We start from the raw sequence: 26403 nt of genomic DNA on the forward strand, positions 1-26403 counted from the left end.
TTCCAAATGGAGCAGGATCCTGCAGGATCTTACCTGGGCCATGCATCCGCCTGTGCGGTCTCCTCGGGAACGGCAGGGGCTGCGGTCCGGAGGCAGCGTCGGGGGAGACTCCGTTTGACGGCTCCCCCCTCGTCTGGTGGCATACTGGTAATGGCCGGGTCCGGGGAGGGCCGCCCGGTCTTACCAGGGAGCGCGCCGGTCTGGCATCCAGGAGATTTCCCCCCCCCCCCATTCCATCGGTGGGGGTATAGCGTGGATGGTGAGGCCATGTGCGCGCGAGCCGCATGTGTTGTCAGCGGTGGCGCGGGAGCAGGCCGGCGCCCGACGCTCCCATACCCCGGAAGTAATGGGTGAACTTCCGGGGTAAGATGGCGATGACGCGGCGCATGCGCCCTGTGACAGGGCGACTTCCGGGGCAACGATACAGGTAAAACAGCGCTGCAGCGCTGCAACATTGGAATATGTCGTCCCCCGCAGAGTCGCAAACCCCAGCAGGGGATTCAGCTGGGGGCAACTCCACCAGGGACCGCAGCGCCAGGACGGAGACTGCCCGCAGGAGCGAGGCAGCAGAAACCCGATCCAAACCGTCTCAGCCATCTGAACCGGTATTAAGCTTCACTGGGTGAGTGTGCAAAGCATATGCTCTACCTATTAAGCTAACCTCCTCTCCTCCCCCCCCCCTCCCCCCTCTCTTTACCTTTGACCTCCCGTTTTAGTTAAAGAAAAAAGGAAAAACAAAACATAAAGAATGTGCATTATGTTCAGAGCCTCTCCCTGACTCCTACCCCAAAAAACTCTGCAAACAATGCATGAAAGAGACCAGGCAGGAGCCGACGATATCTTCTCAGGATATCCGAGCAATAATTAGGGAGGAAATACAAGCCATCAACCGCGCCAGCACTCCCGCAGAGTCCAGGCATAAAAAACAGGTTATTGTCAGTTCAGAGTCAGAGGAAGAACAGGAGTTAAACTCAGGCTCCGCATCCACGTCCTCATCATCATCCTCGGAGGCGGAAGGACGCGCATGTTTTCCTCTGGACAGTGTAGATAACCTGGTAAAAGCGGTTAGGAATACTATGGGGTGTGTAGAGGAAAGGGGAGCCCAGACCGCGCAGGACATTATGTTTGCGGGATTGGCGGAAAAAAAGAGGAGATCATTTCCAGTAATACCGGCAATTAAAGATCTCATCAAAAGGGAATGGGAAAAACACGACCAGAGGGGTTTTCTCCCATCCGCCTCAAAACGGAAGTACCCGTTCACTGATGAAGATCTATTAAAATGGTCTAAAGTACCAAAGGTGGACGCTGTCATATCCTCCACTTCCAAACAAACCTCGATCCCGGTTGAGGACGCAGGATTGTTAGCAGACCCATTGGACCGAAAGGCTGAATCCTCGCTCAAAAGGTCCTGGGAGTCCACCACCGGGGTATTCAAACCCGCAATAGCCAGCACATGTACTGCTAGGTCAATGCTGGTATGGCTAGATCAATTAGACCAGCAGATTGAGCAGAGAGTGTCAAGAGAGAAACTGCGTGCAGCCATCCCGTTGATAAGAGGTGCAGCTGCCTTTATGGCAGACGCTTCAGCGGACACCCTAAGACTTGCAGCAAGGTCGGCAGCCCTGGTGAATAACGCCAGACGCGCGCTTTGGATAAAAAGCTGGAAAGGGGATGCACAATCAAAATCCAAAATTAGTGCAACCCCATGCGAGGGTGAGTTCCTCTTCGGAAAAGCCTTAGACGAAATTCTCGCCAAGGCAAAAGAAAGGAAAAAGGCCTTCAGTGATTCTCCCATTCCGTTTTATAGGAAAACCTTTAAGAGACGGCCATTCGGGAGAAGAAGGCAATCGGACAGAACGAGATGGGCCACGAAAGACGAAAAGCAGAAGGGTACCATCTTCAGAGGTCCAACATATAGGAGAGAAAAAAATTAAAAGTTTAGACCCACCGGTTGGGGGTAGATTAAAATTTTTCTTTACCAAATGGGAACGAATTACGTTAAACCCATGGATTTTGAATATAATCAAGGAAGGAATAAAGATCGAATTCCTTCGAATCCCCTATGAGTTCTTTGTTATAACTCGCCTTAATTCCTCACTTCAGCAAAAGGCTCTCGAAGACGAGATTCGAGTCCTGCTAGCTAAAAAAGTTTTAGTTGACGTCCCTGAGGAACAACAAGGTAGAGGCTTTTACTCTCCCCTGTTTTTGGTGTCTAAACCAGACGGTACATTTAGAACCATTATTAATTTAAAGAAACTAAATTCATTTATAAAAAATTATAAGTTTAAAATGGAATCGATTAGATCCACTATAAAGCTTCTTTTCCCAAATTGCGTAATGGCAGGGATTGATTTAAAAGATGCTTATTATCATCTCCCTATACACAACAGATTCCAGAAATACCTAAGAGTCGCAGTGGAAGTCGAGGGCAGGATTCGTCATTTCCAATACGCGGCCATGCCCTTCGGGCTTTCCACGGCACCAAGAATATTTACCAAGGTGATGGCAGATGTGATGGCCTACCTTCGCCAAAAAGACACACTAATTGTACCATATCTAGACGACTTCCTAGTAATTGGGAATTCAGTCAAACAATGTACTGAACGCGTGACTGACGCAGTCTCCTCTTTTCAGAGCCTTGGCTGGATCATCAATATCCAAAAGTCCAGACTCGATCCGCAATCTCTCCAGACATTTCTAGGATTTCAACTAGATTCCTTGACCCAGAGATGTCTACTACCCCAGGTAAAAATCATCCTCACAAAACAAAAAATACAAGCAGCTATAGATAAACCACGTGTATCCTTGAGACAAGCAATGTCACTATTAGGATCACTAAATTCTTGCACCCCAGCAGTCCGGTGGGCCCAGTACCATGTCCGTACACTACAACACCAGATCCTCCAGGAGGATAAGCGGCATAGTGGTCGTTTACAGAGCAAAATAACCCTGTCACAAGAAGTCTTGACTTCCCTAGAGTGGTGGTTAGACGATGACCATTTAGGTTCAGGAGTTCCATGGGTTATAGTTCCATCCTGTATTATAACCACCGATGCCAGTCCCCAGGGCTGGGGAGCCCACATGGAGAATGGGTTTTATCAGGGAAAGTGGAGTAAAGAGGAATGTGATTACTCATCTAATCTAAAAGAACTGACTGCAGTGTTCTATGCTCTATACAACTTCCTTCCGCAGCTCCAACAGAAGCATGTAAGGATCCTGTCGGACAATACCACCACAGTGGCATATATAAACAGACAAGGAGGAACTCGATCAGAGACTCTGATGTCTTCAGCGGCAAAAATTTTAAACTTAGCAGAAAACTATTTGTTGTCCCTCTCGGCCCTTCATATAAGAGGCGAGATCAATCAAAAGGCAGACTTCCTAAGCCGTCACACTCTACGACAAGGAGAGTGGTGCCTCAATCGGAAGGTCTTCAGGGACATAGTAGCCGCATGGGGACAACCCGAGGTGGATCTTTTTGCCACAAGGGAGAACAGGCAGATAAAAACCTTTGCCTCCCTATCTCCGTCAGATCACCCAAACATACTGGACGCCTTTCTAGTTCCATGGAATTTCAGCCTAGCGTATGCGTTCCCTCCATTGATCCTCCTACCTCAAGTAATTCGGAAGATCAGAGACGACAAAGCAAGGATAATCTTAATAGCACCGTTCTGGCCAAAAAGACCGTGGTTTTCGTGGCTGCAGATTATGTCGATAACAGATCCTTGGGTCCTTCCGACTGCCAATCTACTCTCCCAAGGCCCCTTTTTCCACCCTCAAGTGCTCAGCTTGCACTTGACGGCGTGGAATTTGAGAGGCAGTTATTGAGGACAAGAGGATTCTCGGAGTCCTTAATTGCTACACTACTACAAAGTAGAAAACAGTCCACGACCCAGATTTACATTAGAATATGGAAAAAATTTCTTCAATTCCATACAGTACCTCATACAACAGAAGTTCCGATAATCCCAATCTTGGAATTTCTGCAGAAGGGGAAAGACTTAGGCTTAGCAGTAAATACACTGAAAGTACAAATATCGGCATTAGGAGCACTATATGGCCATAATATAGCAGGCAACAAATGGATAACTCGTTTTATTACAGCATGTGAACGAATAACTCCAATCCACATACCCTCCGTCCCTACATGGGATCTAAATCTGGTCTTAGACGCCCTAACGGTAGACCCCTTTGAGCCGATCGACACAATACCCTTCAAATACTTAGCACTTAAAATGGCCCTCTTAGTATCACTAACCTCAGCTAGAAGAGTGGGTGATATTCAGGCCTTGTCAATAGATCCACCCTTTTTTCAAGAATACCAAGACAGATTGGTATTAAAACCAGACCCTGCCTACCTGCCAAAAGTGGCAACAAAATACCATAGGTCTCAGGAGATACTCCTCCCAACCTTCTATAAAAATCCCTCTACTCCGGAAGAGCAGAGGTTCCATACTCTGGACGTCAAAAGAACTGTCCTGAAATATATTGAGAGGTCCAACAGTTGGAGGCAGAGTAGGGCCCTATTTGTTTCATTTCAGGGCTGTAAGAAGGGGTATGGAGTCACGAAGAGCACCATCTCCCGGTGGATCAGAGAGGCCATTCGTTTAGCCTACTCCGCAAAAAACGAAGCTCCTCCAGGGAACATCAGGGCGCATTCCACCAGGGCAATGGCAACCTCTTGGGCGGAAAAGGGAGATGTTCCGATTGAAACCATATGTAAGGCGGCAGTTTGGTCATCCCCTTCTACCTTCTATAACCACTACAGACTTGATCTCTCATCAACCTCTGACTTAAGCTTTGGCAGGACTATCCTTGGCACGGTGGTCCCACCCAGGTGATGGTCTCTGGAATCTCTCCAGTGGGTGCTGTCGTGGCGAAGAGTAAAAAGCCGGATTACTTACCGGTAATGCTCTTTTAATGAGTCCACGACAGCACCCGTTCACTTCCCCCCCCTAAAGATATCAATAGTTAAAGTATTACCAAATAATGAATAAGAAAAATGTTAAAATAAGAGAACATTGCCTAATCCTTGGCGGTCCTTCTGGTACTCTGAGACGTAAAACTGAGGAGGAAAGGCGGACCGCCCCTTTTATCTTTCCTGTAGGGTTTCCTGTTCCAAATGGGCGGATCCGATACCTCCAGTGGGTGCTGTCGTGGACTCATTAAAAGAGCATTACCGGTAAGTAATCCGGCTTTTTTCATGCAAGAATTATCCTTTCTGGGTTTGATTGTGTCAGGGGAGGGGTTCTGCATGGATCCTAAGAAGGTCCAGGCTGTTACGGATTTGGTGCAGTCTCATGACTTGAAAGGGTTGCAGCGATTTTTGGGCTTTGCCAACTTCTATAGGAAATCTATTAAGGTCTTCTCGCAGGTGGTAAAGCCTCTAACGGACCTCACTCTCAAGGGAGCTGATGCAAAAAATTGGTCTGCAGCTGCAAAAAATTCTTTCATGACATTAAAAAAAATGCTTTTCTTCAGCCCCTGTATTGGTACAACCCGACCCGTCAAGACCTTTTGTCGTGGAGGTTGACACCTCGGAAGTAGGGGTGGGGGCAGTATTGTCTCAGGGCCCTCCTACCCTTACTAATCTGAGACCTTGCGCCTTCTTCTCTAAAAAATTTTCCTCTGCCGAGAGAAATTACGATGTCTGCAATAGAGAGTTATTGGCGGTAAAGTTGGCTTTTGAAGAATGGAGGCATTTCCTGGAGGGGACTGTTCATCCCATTACAGTCATTCACTGATCACAAAAATTTGGCTTATATCGAGTCTGCCAAGAGATTGACCCCCAGACAGGCTCGGTGGGCACTCTTTTTTTTTTCTCGATTTCAGTTTACCATCACATTCCGCCCGGGATCTAAAAACATCAAGGTTGATGCCTTATCCTGAAGCTTTGATTCGGTGTCCCCTCCAGAACCTCCCTCCTCCATTCTTCAGCCAGGAGTAGTGGTGGCCGAAATCTCATCTGAGTTACAGAGAGGGATTTTGGAAGCCCAGGCTCGGGCTCCGGGTGGTAAACCCCCTGGTAAATTGTTTGTACCGGAACGTTTTCGTCTCGGACTTATGCAGGAATTTCACGATTCTATGTTGAGTGTTCATCCTGGGATTGCAGCTACCCGGGGGGCAATTGTGAGGGGTTTCTGGTGGCCCTCTATGGTAACAGATATTAAAAAGTTTGTGACTGCATGTGGGGTGTGCGCTCGTTCTAAAGTTCTCAGGTCCGGGCGGCCGTGGAGTTGGTGCCTTTGCCAATTCTGGATAGACTATGGACACATTTGTCCATGGATTTTATCACAAATCTTCCTCCTTCCAGGGGCAACTCGGTGATATGGGTGGTGGTGGATAGGTTTTCAAATCAAGCCCACTTTGTACCTCTCCCCGCGTTACCATCTGCTGAAACCCTGGCCCGTTTATTTAGTCAGCATATAATTCGGTTGCATGGAGTGCCTATGAATGTGGTGTCAGACAGAGGGGTACAGTTTGTGGCCAGGTTCTGGAGGGCTTTTTGCAAAAAGCAGGGGATTTCGTTGTCCTTCTCCTCTGCCTATCACCTAGAGTCTAATGGACAGACTGAGTGCACGAACCAATCATTGGAGCAGATTATGAGATGCTTGGCCTCTTCCAGGCAGGAGGACTGGTGTGAGGTATTGCCCATGGCAGAGTTTGCGTTCAACGGTCGTGTGAGCCAATCCACTGGGAAATCTCCCTTTCAGATCAACTATGGGTTTAACCCACATTTTGGAGAGTTTTCCCGCATGGATTCAGGTTGTCCTGGTGCTTAGGATACGACACAACGTCTTAGAATTCTTTGGAGGGAGGTTCAGAGGAATATTTCCAAGGCCCAGGAAAACTATAAGCGGTTTGCTGGAAGGAGGAGGGGACCAGGTCCAGCATTTGCAGTAGGGGAGAAGGTGTGGCTATCCACCCACAATATCAAGCTTAAGATACCATCTATAAAGCTGGGCCCCAAGTTTATTGGCCCATACAAAGTTGTGGAGGTTGTTAACCCAGTAGCCTACCGACTGCAGCTGCCCACCTCCTTTAAAATTTCTGATGTCTTCCACAGTTCCCTGTTAAAGCTGGTGGGGACTGTGAGAGAGGATTCCTCATCCAATGCTCCTCCAGTGCTGGTAGAGGGGCAGCTGGAGTATGAAGTAGGGCGTGTTGTTTACTCTTGGTGGGTGCGACGGAGACTCCAGTATCTGATACACTGGAAGAGGTACTCTCTGGAGGATGGGTCATGGGTTCCGGCTACTTCGGTGCATGCCTATCGTCTGGTGTGGGCTTTCCACGCCAGATACCCAGACAAGCCTGGGGGTCCAGTGGCCCCCCGTTAAGAGGGGGGTACTGTCATGGTTTGGACTGTGTTCTTGCCCTGCACTCACAGGGTTAAGTGTGCGTGGCCTCTTTCTGGATCTGGGAGGGGTATTTATACTCACCCTTTACCAGGGTTTTCTGTCAGCTATACTATTGTTCTGATTGTGTGTCTGACCCCCCTGGTGTGCGTGTGCACTGCATTGCTTGTTTGCTTCCTGTGTATGACCTGGTCTGTCCCCTCACTCTGTACTCTGTCTCACGCTTTGTTATTATTGTCTTTTCCGGTTCTGACCTCCTGGCTTGTTTATCGTTACTCCGTTACAGTTTGTCCCTATTGTACCGTCTATTGCCCGTTCTGGTTTTCTGATCTATTGCTACGTCCTGACTATCCATTCTGCCTAACCCTTTGGTACTGTCGTGCTATCTTGTGATTTGACCCTGGCTTGATCTGGGTTCTGTCTCTGTATATGCCCCTTGGTAACATTGTCCTGTAGTTACCTTTCTAGGAGTTTTCCTGAGCTCCTAGCTCTCTGGAGTTTAGACCACACCCTCAGCAGTCACATGCTTCAGGTCCTGTGAGCCTATAGCATGCATCGTCATGACTGCTGCCCCATTCCACAGGTATCTTTGTGCACAGTTTTGTACTCAGGACCCGTGTATTGGCTCAGTGAGCAGGTGCAGTGCGGTGTTCCTGACACCTGTCTATGAGTGTTTAGTTGATAGATTTGTATGCTGTTTATAAAGTTTAAAAAAAACTCCCAGAGGCTCACACAGGTATAGCATGTGACTGTATTTCCTGTTTTTGCTGTTTGTGTATGAGAGAAGCAGCCTGCTGTGGATGTTGCACAGATAGAGACACACAAATGATTTATTCCTCATCTATGAAGCTTATCATATATTGTACCTGTTTGTCCCTGAATAAAGAAGGTCTCTTGTCACAGGCTTGGAGAGTATCCTGAATTATCTGCTGCCAACAGATTATGGGCCCAGAGTGACATAGAACCCCTGAGTAACACAGCAACAGAAGCCCAAAGCAAAAGAAGCACAGAGCAACAGAGAAGATGTCCACTAGCAGCAATCCTGTCACGTTATCAGTGCCAAGCCTCACTAACCTGAACTACTAGTCCTGGAAATTCAAGGAGAAGATGCTGCTCATAAGAGAAGGTATGTGGAAAATTTACTCAGGAAAAAGTACCTCAGCCATTACCAGAAGATTAGCTAGAGAAGGATCAGAACGCACAAAGCACAATATCCCTCATTGTAAATGATAATCAGATTGTGCATATATGCAAGTGTGCAACTGCAAAGGAGATGTGGGATGAGTTACAGAAAGTGCATGAAAGATCAAATCATGGCAATAAGATTTATCTCATAAGAAAGCTGTATCAGTCTAAGCTAAGTGATGGACAGAATATGCAGGACTATATAAGAAACATCCTAGATATTGTGGAGCATCTCAGGGGTATTGGAGAAGAAATTAAAGATTTTCATGTTGCTGCAGTTCTATTAAGTGGTCTTTCACAAAGTTATGACACACTTGTGAATGCACTAGATGCACGGCCAGATGATGAGCTGACACTAGAGTATGTTAAAGGCAAACTTGGATGAATTCAAGAGAAAAACACAGCATGTAAACAGCAGCAATGAATTCAGAGCAGAAACAGCATTAAAGACATAGGATTTCCCTAAATATAAGAGCAATCTAAGAAACTTGTGAATGTTTTGTCTGTAAAAAGCCCGGCCACCTTAAAGCAGACTGCAGAATCTGAAAAGCAAGAATGAGTCAGCTTAAAAAGCAGAACAGTTATCAAAGGGTTAAAACAGCTGTAAAGGAAGATTCTGCATGTGTTGAATGCTGTATTTAATGCCAGTAAAGGCCTATAATAATAATCTTTATTTTTATATAGCGCTAACATATTCCGCAGCGCTTTACAGTTTGCACACATTATCATCACTGTGCCCGATGGGGCTCACAATCTAGATTCCCTATCAGCATGTCTTTGGAATGTGGGAGCAAACCGGAGTACCCAGAGAAAACCCACACAAACACCATGAGAACATACAAACTCCTTGCAGATGTTGTCCTTGGTGGGATTCAAACCCAGGACTCCAGCCTATCTGCAAAGCATATATGGTGTATAGATTCTGGTACAAGCAGCCATATGACAAATAACAAGGATTTCTTCACTGACCTTAACCTCTTAACGTCCATTGACGGGGATAGCCCGCCATGGCAGGATTTAACTTCCCGCACCATGACGGGCTATCCCTGTCATGCTTTGAACTACCACTGCGTGGAAGCACACAGTGGTAGTTCAGTGCCAACAGCTGTCATAGATGGCTGAGAGGCACGACAAGGGGTGCAGGGACCCTTGCAGTCGCTGCCTGCAACCAGAATGCTGCGATCGATCAGTCAATCTGACTGACCGATCACAGCGCAATCGGGTAAGAGATGCTGAAATTTCAGCATCTCCAGCCCTGTAAGTGCAGGAACTCAGCACTGCAGTGGCCGAGCTTCCTGCACTGACAGCCAGGAGCGGCGTCTGCACCACCCCTGGCTGTTAACCCCCTGAGTGATGTGATCGAGCTCGATCCCAGCATTCAGGGGGGAGGCAGAGGGTCGGGGGCTCCGTCTGCCACAGATCGGCATCCCCGTGATATAATCGCGGGGCCTGACCTGCGTCATGATGACTCGGGGTTGTCATGACAACCCCCGGGTCATACAAAATGGAAAGCCTCTGAGACCATGTTCACAGCATGGTCTCAGAAGCTTTCTCCATAGGATATAATACATTGCAATGCTGGAGCATTGCAATGTATTATACCTACAGCGAAAGTGAAAGTCCCATAAAGAGACAAGGTGAAAAAATAAAAAAGTATGTAACATTTTTTTAAAAAATAATAAAAAAATTTCCCTAGAAAATACACATTTTTGTGGAAAAAAAAAATTAAAACAAACAAAAAAAATACACGTTTGGTATTGCCGCGTCCGTAAAAATCCCATCTATAACAGTATCACCCTAGTTAACCCCTTCAGTGAACACCATAAAAAAACCCAAAAAAGTAACATATTATACTTTTTCCAAGCGGTATCATCATACCGCTTAAGTGTAATTAAGTGAGATAAAAATAGAATTGTGGTAAATATAGTATCACTGAAAGCGCCATCTTGTCCAGCAAAAATTGAGCTGCCATACAGCTCCGTCAGCGGAAAAATTAAAAAGTTATAGCTCTCAGAATAAAGTGATGCAAAAATAATTATTTTTTCTATAAAAGTTTTTATAGTGTAATAAATGTCAAAAGATAAAAAAAATATAAATGAGGTATCATTGTAATCGTAGTGACTGAAAAAAATAAAGCTGCCTTACCAATTTTACCACACGAGGGACGGAGAAAAAAACAAAAAAAAAATAATTTGTAAATTGCTGGTTTTTGTTCATTTTTGCCTCCACAAAAATTGGAATAGACAGTGATCAAAAGCATTATGGTATCAATAAAAACGTCAGCTCGTCCCGCAAAAATCAAGCCCGCACATGATTCTTTTGGCCGAAATATTAAAAAATTATAGCTCATTAAAAATCTTTTTTGTGGAAAAAATATTATTTTTTTTTAATTTTCACAGCTCTACATTATAGACATCTGTGAAGCACTTGAGGGTTCAAAGAGCTCACCACATATCTAGATAAGCTCCATGGGGGTCTAGTTTCCAAAATGGGGTCACCTGTGGGGGGTTTCTACTGTTTAGGCACATCAGGGGCTCTGCAAACACAACATGACGCCCGCAGACCATTCCATCAAAGTCTACATACCAAAATGGCACTGCTTCCGTTCCGAGCTCTGCCATGCACCCAAACAGTGGATCCACACCACATATGGGGTATTAGCATACTCAGGACAAATTGCAAAACAACTGTTGGGGTCCTATTTCTCCTGTTACCCTTGTGAAAATAAAAATTTGGGGGCAAAAATATCATTTTTGTGGAAAAAAAATATTTTTTTTTTATTTTCGCGGCTCTACTTTAATAAACTTCTGTGAAGCACTTGGGGGTTCAAAGTGCTCAACACACATCTAGATAAGCTCCTTGGGGGTCTAGTTTCCAAAATGGCATCACTTGTGGGGGTTTTCTACTGCTTAGGCACATCATTGGCTCTGTAAATGCAACATGACGCCCGCAGACCATTCCATCAAAGTCTGCATTCCAAAACGGTGCTCCTTCACTTCCGAGCTCTGCCATGCAAACAAACAGTAGATCCACCCCACATATGGAGTATCAATGTACTCGGGACAAATCGCACAACAAGTTGGGGTCCTATTTATCCTGTTAGCCTTGTGAAAATAAAAATTTGGGGACAAAAAGATCATCTTTGTGGAAAAAATATGATTTTTTTTATTTTCACGGCTCTACGTTATAAACTTCTGTGAAGCAATTGGGGGTTCAAAGTGCTCACCACACAAGGGGAGACTTGAATGTGGCACTCGAACCAATAATACATTAGACACCACAAAAAAGAAAAGTGCAATATCCTCAAGAGACCTAATAAGGACTAAAGCACAGCTTGGGACTATGCAGATGATAGGTTCTTGGAGATATCTGCATCCGACCGGCAGGGACTTTACTTATTATTCTCACCCACATAGGATTTATCGATTGGATTATACCTTTATACCTAGGCAACTATTGCCCAATGTACAGAGCTCAGATATTCTTCCTAATGTACACTCAGATCACTCAGTGGTAACTCTTCAAATGACGATAATCAAACCTTTTTCTATAAATAGAACATGGCAACTAAATGAGTCGACATTGACTTACCCAGAAGTTCGTGTATGCATTACTAAAGCGCTTAACCTTTATTTTACTCAAAATGACACAGGGGAGGTATCAGCTCTGATCTTATGGGAAGCACACAAATCTGTAATCAGGGGGGGAACTAATTTTGATCACCTTGTACCAAAATAGAATACGACAACGAGAATTGCAAACTTTGCACGAATAAATTTTTGACCAGGAAACTCATCATTAAAGACAGGCAAAACCACAATTGCTGACCACACTAAGAAAAGGCAGCAACTGAAGGAAATTTTAAATATTAAATCAGCAAAATGGTATGCCTCATGGCGGACTAGAATGTTCGTACATGGAGACAAAGCCAATAAATTTATGCTCTCAAGAATACGAAAACGCCAAGCCCATACCTACATTCACTCCATTAAAATGTTTAGCGGGCAAAGTTCCCAAAAGTACTCGGAAGTAGAATTTCAGTTTCTGGCTTACTATAAGCAGTTATACAACCTACGCCCGACAGAGTCAGACTCAGATAAAATAAACAAAATGTGCCATTAAGGACTTTTTGCCCTGTCTAAAACTACCTCAGCTGAAAAAAACCGCAACAACTCAAATTGACAAGACTCTTTCGCCTCGACGAGCTGCGGTCTGCCCTGTCGAAGAGCCCTATGGGAAAAACCCCAGGACTAGACGGATTGCCAATATCTTATTATAAAACCTTCTACTCGATACTTAACCCACACCTGCTGAATATGTGCTATTCCATAATGGGCGAAAGACAATTCCCTCCTCAGGCACTGGAAGCCAAAATATCTTTCATTTAAGATCAAGAACAGTACAGTAGCTACAGACTGATCTCATTACTAAGGCTGTGTGCCCACGTAGCGCTTTTTAAGCATTTTTGATGCGTTTTTCGGGGTCAAACCGCATCAAAAATGCTTAAAAGAAGCATCCCATTCATTTAAATGCATTTTGGCCTTTTTGTGCCAATGGATGCATTTTTTACCGCTAAGGAAACGCTTAGCGGTAAAAAACGCAGCATGTTCATTAATTTCCGCTTAGGTCCGCGTTTTTGGCTATTTCCAATAGTCCAAAAGATGCGAGGAAAAAAACGCATCAAAAATGCACGTTTTTTGAGCAAAAAACGGGGCAAAAACACGCGGGAAAAAAACGTGCGTTTTCTTGGAAGGAGAATCCGTTTCCTGAGCATTTAAAAAACGCTACGTGGGCACATAGCCTCAATGTTGACTTAAAGCTATTTGCAAGCATGCTAGCACTTAAGATAGCTGAGCTTTTGCCAAAAGTAGTATCTTTACATCAGACGGGCTTTGTGGGTGGTAAAGAGTAGAGTTGAGCGACTTTTGCTTTTTTAGGGTCGAGTTTCGTTTCATGAAACCCGACTTTTCCAAAAGTCGGGTCGAGCAAAATCGGCCGACTATAGGGAAAAGTCGGGGGTCCGACCGAAACACGAAACCCAATGTAAGTCAATGGGGAATTAAAGTCGGCAGTGAGAGGAGGACAGGAAACACACCTACAGTGCCCATTTGAATGCCAAAAGCATAAATTCTTCTTACTTAAGTTTGTCAACCTTAATTAATTTCTTAATACTAGTTACGCACTGAAAAATGGGGGTTATTTGGCTAAAGTTGTGGGGGGTAGGGCTGGCTCCAGGTTTTCATGTGCCCTGGGCAAAAGAGCGCCCCTTTAACACATACCACAACTCATGATGCTCCGATACGGCAGAGAAATAGCGGTATAGTACAATGAAAAATACTTCACTTTTTACATCTCATGATGAGACCCATCTATTTCTCCATACAGAATCATTGGTCCTATATAATGTTTGAAACAGTATATGATGAGCTCCACATAATGCTACAGTATATGTTGGTCCCCATGGATGAAGCTCCACTGTCTTATGGGCCCAAATAATGCTCCAAACATAATGGGCCCCATTTCTAATGCTCTAGTGTATAATGGGCCCTGTAAATGCTGCTCCAGTGTCTGATGTCCACCTTTGGAATGTTCCAGTGTATGGTGGGCCCCATCTATCATTCTCCAGAGTATAGTGCTCCCCAAAAATTGCTGTCCCAACATTGAAAACAATTAAATAAGTGTCCTCGCTAGGGAATCCCTGTACTATTCTGGACTCCTCGTCATCCCCATCTTCCTTCTCACTGCACAGTATTTCAACCTTGCAAGTGCTGTGATCCTGAGCAAGCAGGGGGGGCCCACTCGTTGGCAACGGCACTGGCACAGGGCCCCTGATAGTACGGTGGTGTGTCTGATGGCGGGTGGGCCGAACCTGCACTTTCATCTGCAGCTTCCTCTTTGTCACCGTGTAAGATGGAACTGTATATGGGAAGGGTAACCTGAGTTTCATCAGGGTCAGATTCAGGCCGTGTAGCGTGCGAGGGGAATGTAGTGGTCTGGGTCAATGTACCAGCAGATTCATCGAGCAGTGGCTGGGCATCAGTGCACTTGTTTCGCCCCCAGGAGTATGGTCGCCACAGTGGCATTACCTTCTTCCTAGGGAGTGTGATGTCATGCTTGGGAGCAACGAAGGATCTCTCTAGCAGGTTAACTTATTGGGCGGCGTTATTCCCACGAGTCACGACCCTCCAAACAGCGTTCATGAAGGCAAAGTGTTTGTTTTACGTGGGCAGTATGGTTGCAAAGCTGAACCTTAAAGGAATGTCCAGAAGAGCACCACCAGGAGTGGAGCCTACGGCGTAGTTTGACTCAACATGGGCAACCTCAACCATCCAGCCACAAAAAAGATGCACACATTGCAAGCTTAATTCCGTTAACGAACGAGACTCCGTCATGCCCCGCGGTCCGAGTCCGGCTTACTAGAGGGACACGCGAGGCTCTGGCACGTGAGATTGGCCAATAACTGGTGTGTCATGCCCTTACATGTCCGTGGCTGCATGTGCACTACACTGAAAAGGCCAGCGTTTGTCACTTACAGGTGCAGATAACCCGCTGAACAACGTTAGTGATGGGGATCTGGGATTACAATTATTACCCGCGAATGATGATTTCCCAGTAAGTGCAGGTCAACCGCAGTTCCGGAATTAGGCCTAACCGTCATTCCTGAAAAAATGAAAAACTTGCGTGTGCAAACGACAGGTGCTGTAGCTTGCTTAACAGCTCGCCAGCCGTTCTCAGGCCCAGTATGGATTACACGTGATTGCACAAAGGTGAGAAAGGGTACCGTATCCCCGGATAACATGTATGGATAGCATAGTGTACACATTCAAAATATATGTCTATAGATCAGGAGGCAGGCACAGACAGTGTCAGGCCCAGTATGGATTACACGTAATTGCACAAAGGTGAGAAGGGGTACCGTATTCCCGGATAACATGTATGGATAGCATAGTGTACACATTCAAAATATTTGTCTATAGATCAGGAGGCAGGCTCAGGATGGTGTCAGGCCCAGTATGGATTACACGTGATTGCACAAAGGTGAGAGAGGGTACCGTATCCCCGGATAACATGTATGGATAGCATAGTGTACACATTCAAAATATATGTCTATAGATCAGGAGGCAGGCTCAGGACGGTGTCAGGCCCAGTATGGATTACACGTGATTGCACAAAGGTGAGAGAGGGTACCGTATCCCCGGATAACATGTATGGATAGCATAGTGTACACATTCAAAATATATGTCTATAGATCAGGAGGCGGGCATAGACAGTGTCAGGCCCAGTATGGATTACACGTGATTGCACAAAGGTAAGAAGGGGTACCGTATCCCCGGATAACATGTATGGATAGCATAGTGTACACATTCAAAATATATGTCTATAGATCAGGAGGCAGGCTCAGACGGTGTCAGGCCCAGTATGGATTACACGTGATTGCACAAAGGTGAGAGAGGGTACCGTATCCCCGGATAACATGTATGGATAGCATAGTGTACACATTCAAAATATATGTCTATAGATCAGGAGGCAGGCTCAAACGGTGTCAGGCCCAGTATCGATTTGACGGCACAGACTACACAGCGGAGGAGCAGGGAGAAGTAAAGGTTGCAAATGCTGGGGCCCTGCCCAAGCAAGGGGGGCCCACTCGTGGGCGTCGGTACTGGCACTGGGCCCCTCATAGTACGGCGGTGTGTCTGACGGCGGGTGTGCACCACCACCGTCAGAGACACTTGATTGCACTATGAGGGACCCTGTGCCAGTGCCCGCGCCCAAGAGTCGGCCTACCCACCTGTCCAGGGCAACAGCACTTGCACGGTTTCGTGCGCTAGGTGGTGACCCCGGCCATGGGGGGGGAGGCAGCACAGTTAGGGAGTTTTAGAAAGTGGCATATGTTGATGTTGGACATTCAGCTGAAGCAAAAGGCAAAATTGTTCAAGTCCCAGGAAGAGGAGGACCAAAGCAAGCCATTTTTCTGTCACCCTATGTGTCATCAGGGGAAGGTGGGACAAAATCCTTGGAAACCCATGCATGGTTCATTTTAATGAAGGTTAGATCATCCACATTTTGGGTTGACAGACGGGTCCTTTTTTTCTGTCAGGATTGATCCAGCTGCACTGAAGACTCTTTCCGATAGCACACTTGCAGCTGGGCAAGCGAGCTCCTGTAAGGCATATTGTGCCAATTCAGGCCAGGTGTCCAGTTTAGCGGCCCAGTAGTCAAAGGGGAATGACCTGTGCGGGAGAACATCGATATGGGAGGAAAAGTAGTTTGTAACCATAGTTGACAATTGCTGTCTCCTGTCACTTTCCATCGATGCAGTATTACCAGTTGTGTGAGCGGTACTTGAAAAATCAGTCCACAACATTGTCATGAAACCCCTGTCTCCAATGCCACTTCTGATGTGTGCACCACGAACACCTCTGCCAAGCTGACCCCGGCCCGTACGGCTCGTGTGAGAACCATCACCACTGCTGTGTGCTGGGAATGCCTCAACCAACCGGTTTACCAGAGTTGCTTGTTTATTAGCCAATATTAGGTCATGGTTCTCGTGTGGCATGATGTTTTGTAATTTGCCTTTATAGTGTGGATCCAGGATGCTGGCCAACCAGTAGTCGTCATCGTTCATCATTTTGGCAATGCGGGGGTCCCTTTTTAGGATCTGCAAGGCATAATCTGACATGTGGGCCAATGTTCCCGGTGTCAATGATGCACTGCGAGTGCTGGTTGGAGGAGCACTTTCTGGCAAATCCACATCCCTCCAGTCACGCACAAACCCTGTACCCGACCTTGCCATGCCAACATTTTCACTTGCCCCACGAGATGCATCCTCCTCCCCTAAGTAATTATCCCCATCATCATCCTCCTCGTCAAGGAGAGGTCCCTGAGCAGACAATGGCTGAATGTCATCAAGGATTCCCTCCTCCTCTTCCTCCTCGTCAACATTGGCTGCAGACGCCTGCTCCTTAAGGTGCGTCAAAGTTTGCATGAGCAGACGCATAAGTGGGATGCTCATGCTTAGGATGGCGTCGGCGGCGCTTACCAGCCGTGTGCATTCCTCAAAACACTGAAGGACACCTGTCAACTCCATGTCTGCTCTCAAAGTGCCTGGCCGTGTATCCTCCCACAAATGCATTATGGCCTGCCTCTGTTCGCACAGCCGCTCAACCATATGCAGGGTGGAGTTCCACCTTGTTGCAATGTCGATAATGAGGTGGTGGTTGGGAAGGTGGAGCAATGGCTGCAGCTTCTGCATACGAATGGAGTGTACAGGCGACCGGCGGATGTGGAGCAGGGCTGTTAACTCCGGATAATTGTTGAGGAAGCACTGCACCACCAGGTTCAAGGTGTGAGCCAAGCAAGGTATGTGGCTGAGTTTTGAAAGGGCTATGGCTGCCACAAAATTAAGGCCGTTATCACTAACTACCTTGCCTGCCTCAAGATGTATACTGCCCAGCCATGACTCAGTTTGTCGCTGAAAGTACTCGGCCAGCACCTCCGCGGTGTGTCTGTCGCCCAAACACATCATCTGCAACACAGCCTGCTGACGCTTTCCACTAGCTGCTCGATAGGGGGACACCTCAAGTGCAACAGTGGCAGCTGCAGATGGAGTGCTCGTACGACTGCGCTCTGTGGACGAGCTTTCGCTTCTGGAGGAGGAGGAGGAGGGTCGAACGCCTACAGCCAACTGTTTCCTATACCGTGGGCTAGGCAGCACTGTCCCACCACCGCTGTCCCATGTGGACCCTGCATCCACCACATTAACCCAGTGCGCAGTGATGGACACGTAACGGCCCTGGCCATGCCGACTGGACCATGCATCTGTTGTGAGGTGCACCTTTCCACTCACTGACTGCTTGAGTGCATGGACAAAGTTTCACCAACTTTAATTATATAGCTAATTGGGAAAAGGACTTAGGATATACGCTTTCAAAATCACAAATTCTCCACATTTATAAAAACTCACACGGCTTGACGAGGTGTGTTAAAACTCAGAAAAACTCGTGTAAAGTAGTGTCCAGATGGTATATGTCTCAGACACAATTTCAAGCATGGCAGGTAAATTAACACTCTAGATGTTGGAGATGTGGAATTGAAGATAGTCACTATCTGCACTTATGGTGGTCATGCCCAATCATAAATTGCTTCTGGACACTAACAGAAAATATAATTAAGGACATAACAGGGAAAAAGTCAAAAATATCTCCTGAATCTGCGTTGCTTAATTTCCTGGTATGACGTAGTTAAAAACTGGCTTCAACTCTTGCCTTGCCCATAATATAATAGCGGCAGCCAAACTCATAATTCCCACATACTGGAAATCAACAAATACCCACATTACAACAAATGTTACAAAAGTTAGATCAACTATATAATATGGCTGAATTGGTGGCCATAGTGAATCATACACAAATAAACTTTAAACAGATCTGGCTCCCTTGGATTCAATTCAGATCGAGCAACAGCTTAGGCTACTTTCACACATCAGGTTTTCGGTGTCAGGCGCGATCCGGCGTCGTGCCGGAACGCCGGATCCGGCAAATGTTTCGTAAAATCGGATGTGACGGATCCGGTTTTCTGGCGGATCCGTCTTTTTCTGGACAGACAAAACCGGATCCGTCTCATCCGGTTCATCCGTTTTTCTATCCGTTTTTCGACGGATTACGCCGGATCCGGTTTTTAAAATTGACCCTTGTGGCCTTCCGAACGGGATTGGCTACTGGAAAACTATATATAGCATGTTCCTATAGCCCTTCTTTGACAGGTTGTAGAGGAGAAAGTGCAGGTTGGAGAGAAGAGCAAGTTACTGGCGAAGATGGATGTTGTCATTGGAAATATTTTGAAGAATTTGGCGGATTTTACAGCGGAGGCAAATCGTTTGAGGGTGATTGTTCTGGAGAAGGAGAGAGCGAGACAGCAGCGCATCAGGCATCGTAGACGACGTTTGTGGATCCACCCCATCACAGCCAAGAGAATGACGCGTGGGGTCTATTCTACACTATGCATGGACCTTCGACGAAACCCGGATAAATTTTTTGGATATGTTAGGATGAAAATGGAGAATTTTGATTACTTGGTGGAGCGCATTGCACACCTCATAAGAAAAGCGGACACCTATTGCCGCTTCTCTGTTTCACCCGCAGAGCGTCTGATGGTGACTTTAAGGTAAGCCACATTTATTGGATATGATCGCATCAGAGCACACTTTCACTGCAATCTTGTTGGTGGTAGTTTGTATCTCCAAGTGTTATAGCTCAGTTTTGGTATGTAATGCTGTGATTTAAAACTAATTTATTGTTTTTTAATTCCCCACAGATTTCTTGCAACTGGAGAATCCCTTTCGTCACTGCATTTCCAGTACAGACTCGGGATTTCCACCATATCTGGAATTGTGAAGTACACATGCCGTGCACTGTGGGACTCCTTAGCTGAAGAGTTTTTACCAGAGCCCACAACAGAGAGGTGGATTGAAATTGCTGACAAGTTTCAACAGATATGTCAGTTTCCAAACTGCTTGGGCGCTGTGGACGGGAAACATATCCGCATTGTAAAGCCAGCTGGATCGGGATCGGAATATTTCAATTACAAGAAATATTTTTCAATTGTCCTCATGGCCATCGCTGACGCGGAATACAAATTTATTGCGGTTGATATTGGGGCCTATGGCCGCTCCAATGACTCTCAAGTTTTCAAACTGTCTGCCATGGGGCGTAAACTGTATGGAAACACCTTCCAGTTCCCACCACCTAGACCGCTGCCGCAAACATCTGGTCCACCTATGCCATTTGTCTGTGTAGGGGATGAAGCCTTCCAGCTGTCAGAACACCTTTTGAAACCGTACTCTAGCAGAGGATTGACAAGACCTAAACGCATTTTTAATTACCGCCTCACAAGAGCAAGAAGAATGGTTGAATGTACCTTTGGTATTCTGACAGCCAAATGGCGGGTCCTATTGACTGCGATCAACCTCAAGACAGAAACTGTGGACGAGGTGATCAAAGCGTGCGTGGTACTCCACAATTTTGTTATCTGCAAGGAACCCATTTCCATTGAGGACACCTCTGAAGAAACCACCTTGCAAGATTACCATGACATTACCACTAGAAGTTCTGTGACGGTTTCAGTAATGAGGGACAATTTTGCACTATACTTTGTCACCTCAAGGCAGAGTACACTGGCAGGATGACAGAGTGTGAAAGATTTGTGCCCTAAACAAACTTGTGTACCTTCTGTACCAACAGTATATACCTTTGCCAACCAAAGTTGGCTATCTTGTCATGGTCTCTATTTTTAGCTTTAGGCCACAGGTGTGTACCTGGTTGTGTTTTATGCAAAGTATTTCACCTTTTAACAAAAGTTGTGTACATTGTTAGGAAATCACCAACAATAAACACAACTTTTTAGGTGAAATACTTTGCTTCAAACACAACCAGGAACACAACTGTGGCAAAAAGCTAAAATTTACCCACAGTTATATACCTAGTTTTGAATACCATTTCACCTTTTAAATACCCTGTATTTAACCTTTTTCGCCGCAGAAAGAAATGACAGACAACCAGTGTAAAATAATTTAACTTTTATTGAAAAATGTTTTTTTTAGTAAACTTTTTTAAAATTTTAATAAACTTGTTTAATAAAACTTTGAAACTATAAAACTGAAACCATAAAACTGGTCATTTTTATTTCAATACACACATTATAAATCTGTGTAGTGTGTGGTGGAAATACTGCTGTAGGGGCTGCGGGACACTTCGACACTGGGAGTGTGGAGAGAGGACTGGGATCGTGGTGGGGAAGGAACAGTTAGAGGTGAAGGTGTGGAAAAAACTACAGAATGGGTGGACATGTGGGAAGCAGAAGAGGTGGTGGGTGGTGGAGTGGAGGGTTGGGCAGGGACTGTAGGAGCAGATGATGTTGATGGCAAGTTGTATGGGGAAGGAGTTTGGTACGGGGCAGGTTGCTGGAAGTGGGGAGATGTCTGGTACGGGGCAGGTTGCTGGAAGTGGGGAGATGTCTGGTACGGGGCAGGTTGCTGGAAGTGGGGAGATGTCTGGTACTGGGGAGGTTGCTGGTACTGGGGAGTTTGCAGGCACTGTGGAGGTTGCTGGTACTGGGGAGGTTGCTGGTGCTGGGGAGGTTGCTGGTGCTGGGGAGGTTGCTGGTGCTGGGGAGGTTGCTGGTGCTGGGGAGGTTGCTGGTGCTGGGGAGGTTGCTGGTGCTGGGGAGGTGGATGGTATGTAATAGGAGGGGGAGGATGGAAAGTGGCTGGAGGTGGATGTCATGTAATAGGAGGGGGAGGATGGAAAGTGGCTGGAGGGGGTGCAGGTGGAGGAACTACTGTGGTGGGAGGAGGAGGAGGTTGGGAGGTAACTTGCTGGAGAGCAGCGTGGCATGAATGCATTACATGCATCTGCTGGGCAGGAGAGAGCGTTTCCATGCGCTCCACAACAGACCTGAAAAAGGTGTGGTTTGGCGAAGATCTTGCTTATGAATGCATGGTTTGCAGAAGTGTCTTCACCTCCAGAATGCTGGAGTTGATCTGCTGATAGCCTGCGGAGATTTGCTCTGACAAGACTTTTAGACAGTTCTGGAAAGATGCATTCAGATGCAAGAACTCTGGCGCATAAGTCTTTTCCTGACCCCTCTGCCGCTGCCGCCCAGTACCCGCAGGTGTACTAGAGGTGGCAGGGGCAGAAGGGTGGGGTAAAGGGAAAGCGATCTCCTCACCAGCAGCTTCATGTAATGTAGGCGGCCACGATGCTCCTGTGCTGATGGATGGGACAGATGGGTCGAATGTGTGGGAAGGCTGGGAAGGTGCAGATGTACCGGGGCGGTCGAAGTGTCCCTCGGTGCCGGTCTCCTCAGGGATCGCCTCAGAAGGGTCCAATCGTGCCGGCTCATGAGTGCTGCTCACCGTGCTGTGGAATAAAGAGAAAAAAAAACAATTAAAATACTGACATGGTGTGGCCCTGGCTGAAAAAAAAATTTACATATAACATTTTTTTTCACATGTGGTGTGTAATATTTACCTTCTGGTGACCATTGTTTCCCAGAGGAACGACAGGGCTTCTGCGTACTTGTACTTGCTCCTGCGTCCTCCAGATCCACTCGGGGCCCGCATCTCTTTATTGAACTCCTTCTTGAAACGATCTCTCACAGACCGCCACCGATTCACAATTCTGTTCCCTGAAACGAGAAAGGAGTGGTTAGTATACAACATCAGTGTTTCCCAAACTCCAGTCCTCATGGTCCCCAGGGGTCATGTTTTCAGGATTTCCATAGTAAATAGAAATCCTGAACACATGATCCGTGGGGACCACGAGGACTGGAGTTCGGGAAACACTGGTTTACATCAAGCAACCGGTACTGTATATACTTACGCTCTTTAATCTGGGCCCGAGCTTCGAGGTCCTCCCAGAGGCCCACAAGGAGCGAACAGATTTCCTCCCAGAGTCGTCGGGTAACGATCAGGTCAGCGTGGCGGCGGTCAGCCATATTCCAGAGCGGCTCCCTTTCTCTGACGAGATCGATGAGGCGGTCCACATCAATCCCTCCATCCTCACCGTCAGAGTCGGGAGCACGCTGTGAAGGCTGTTAAAGAAAAAGACAAAAATAACATAATTAGCCTCCACAAAAGAAATGAAATAAAAAGTGCAAAAAAACAAAGCAAAAATATTTATACTTACACGCTGGTGACCGCCGCGTTGCTGTCGCCGACGACCCTGGGAGGCACTGCGAGGACCTCTTGGCCAAGCACCAGATTGGGAAGACTAGAGAAGAAAACAAAAAATGTTATGTCTTTGGATGTAGGCATTTGTTTGCTGTGTGTGGTCTGCAGAACATTGTTTTCTATGTGTTGTGTGTAGTGTGATGTTGTGTTTCTGCGTTTGATGCAAAAAACTTACCAATTGTGAGCCCACTCCAGGTGTCTTTCCACCCCTTCCTTCTTCTTCTGGGAGCTCCTCTTCATCTTGTGATTCCTGTTTTGAAATAAAAGGCAATGAATAGACATATATTACAGAGAAGATGGATTTTGGAAATAAAAACTTACCGTCAAACGCTGACGATGCGAGGGAGGGCTCCCAGAAGATGATGTGCTGTCTTCCTGGTGGCCACACTCCATGCCTGTGGGTGGTGTTCCAGCTGCTGCCATTGCTGCTGCTGCTGCTGCTGCATCTATTGGGCGGCTGTTGAATAAAGAGAAACAAAGGGCCAATGAATATCTTGATATTCAATAGCCCTAGTTTGGAGGAATGGGTTATTTGATAATTACCGTCTCTCATCTGCTGCTGGCCTCCCCTCCTCAGCATGTTCTATTTGCTGCTCCATTTGGGGTGGTGGTGGTGCGGATGGTGCTGCAGTGGTCTCCTGCCTTCTCCTGCTTCTCTTGGTTGCTTTCTTGGGTGGCATGTTGGGTGTGGCTGTGGGTCCCACTGTCTTGCTTTTATATATGTCTTGTGGGCAGAGCTACTGAGCATGCTCAGACCAAAAAACCGGATCCGGCCGCCGGATCCGGCTTTTGCCGGATCCGGCGCATTGCGGCGCTCATAGGCTTTCATTGTGTGAAAAAGCCGGACGCGCCGGATCCGGCGTGTCCGGCTTTTTCGCCGGAGACAAAAAACGTTACAGTCACCGTTTTTTCCAGACGATCCGGCGCAAATGCAAGTCAATGGGGGGGAAACCGGATCCGGCATTGCATTTCGCCGGATCCGGTTTATGTCAAAAGCGCCGGATCGCGCCTGACGGCGAAAACCTGATGTGTGAAAGAGGCCTTAGTCACAACATAAAAAGACTCTAATAGGAAAATGATAACCTATGATGCCCCCTACCCATACTTCCCCCCCCCCCCCTCCATACTTCTTCTCTTATCCCTATCACTCTTTACTGTTTTTTATTAGAATGTTAATAACTAGAGATGAGCGACTTGGCATTTTTTAAAGTCGAGTCGGGTTTCATGAAACCTGACTTTCTCAAAAGTCGAGTCGAACGAAATCGGCCGACTATCGGGAAAAGTCGGAGGTCCGACTGAAACACGAAACCCAATGCAAGTCAACGGGAAGCAAAGTCGACAGGAAGCGGAGGACAGTAAACACACCTACAGTGCCCATTTCAATGCCAACAACATCAATTCTTATTACTTAAGCTTGTCAACCTTAATTTACTTTATAATAATAGTTACGCATTGAAAACTGAGGGTTATTTTTGGCTAAAGTTGGGGGGGAGGGTAGGGCTGGCTCCAGGTTTTGGTGTGCCGCGGGCAAAAGGAGTGTCAGTGGGTCCCTTTAACAAATACCACAATTCATGATGCTCCGATACGGCAGTGAAATAGTGGTATAGTTCAATGAAAAATACTTCACTTCTTACATGACATGACTGATATCTATTTTAAATTCTACAATAGCTCAAAAAACGGACAGTATATTACTTGAAACAGTATTATGGCCACCACATTGTGCGCCATACAGAATAATGAGCCCCGTATATTTCTCCATACAGAATAATTGGTACCATATAATGTTCCATACAGTATATGATGAGCTCCACATAATGCTACAGTATATGTTGGTCCCCATGGATGATGCTCCAGTGTCTTATGGGCCCAAATAATGCTCCATATATAATGGGCCCCATTTCTAATGCTCTAGTGTATAATTGGCCCTGTAAATGCTGCGCCAGTGTCTGATGTCCCCCATTTGGAATTCTCCAGTAAATGAAGGGCCTCATGGATGATGCGCCAGTGTATGATGGGCCCAAATAATGCTCCATATATAATCTGCCCATTTAGAATGCTCCTGTATATGATGAGCCCCATGGATGATGCTCCAGTGTCTTATGGGCCCAAATAATGCTCCATATATAATGGGCCCATTTCTAATGCTCCAGTTTATAATGGGCCCCATAGATGCTGCTCCAGTGTCTGATCTGCCCCATTTAGAATGCTCCAGTATATGATGGGCCCCATGGATGATGCTCCAGTGTCTTATGGGCCCAAATAGTGCTCCATATATAATGGGCCCCATTTCTATTGCGCCAGTGTAGAATGGGCCCCATAGATGCTGCTCCAGTGTCTGTTCTGCCCCATTTAGAATGCTCCAGTATATGATGGGCCCCATGGATGATGCTCCAGTGTATGATGGGCCCAAATAATGCTCCACATATAATGAGCCCCATTTCTAATGCTCCAGTGTATAATGGGTCCCATAGATGCTCCAGTGTCTGATCTGCCCCATTTAGAATGCTCCAGTATATGATGGGCTCCATGAATGAGGCTGCAGTGTCTTATGGGTCCAACTAATTCTCCATATATAATGGGCCCCATTTCTAATACTCCAGTTTATAATGGGCCCCGTAAATGCTGCTCCAGTATCTGATGTCCCCCATTTGGAATGCTCCAGTATATGATGGGCCTCATGGATGATGCTCCAGTGTATGATGGGCCCCATATATTATTATCCAGTGTGTCATGCTCCCCAAAATTTGCTCCCAACCTTTAAAAAAATTAAATACCTCTCCTCACTGGACACTGCTCTACTCTGGACTCCTCAGCGTCACCATCTTCCAGCTCTCTGCACTTGGACTGTTGAGGCAGAGGGCATACAGATGTGATGTCATCACGCTCTCTGACCTGAATGTCACTGTCAGGAAATGCAGAAGATGTCACGGCGGTGGAGCAGGGAGAGTTAAGTATTGCAAGTGCTGGGGGGGCCACTCGTGTGCTACGGCACAGGCACAGGGCCTCTCATAGTACGCTGGTGTGTCTGACGGTAAGTGGGCCCTCCCGCCGGCAGAGTACTATGAGGGGCCCTGTGCCAGTGCCATCGCCAACGAGTATGCCCCCCCACCTGCTCAGGGAACCAGCACTTTC

The sequence above is a fragment of the Dendrobates tinctorius genome, unplaced genomic scaffold, assembly GCF_039654945.1.
Source record: "Dendrobates tinctorius isolate UK_male_01 unplaced genomic scaffold, ASM3965494v1 ptg000045l, whole genome shotgun sequence".
In the NCBI taxonomy this organism is placed as follows: Eukaryota; Metazoa; Chordata; class Amphibia; order Anura; family Dendrobatidae; genus Dendrobates; species Dendrobates tinctorius.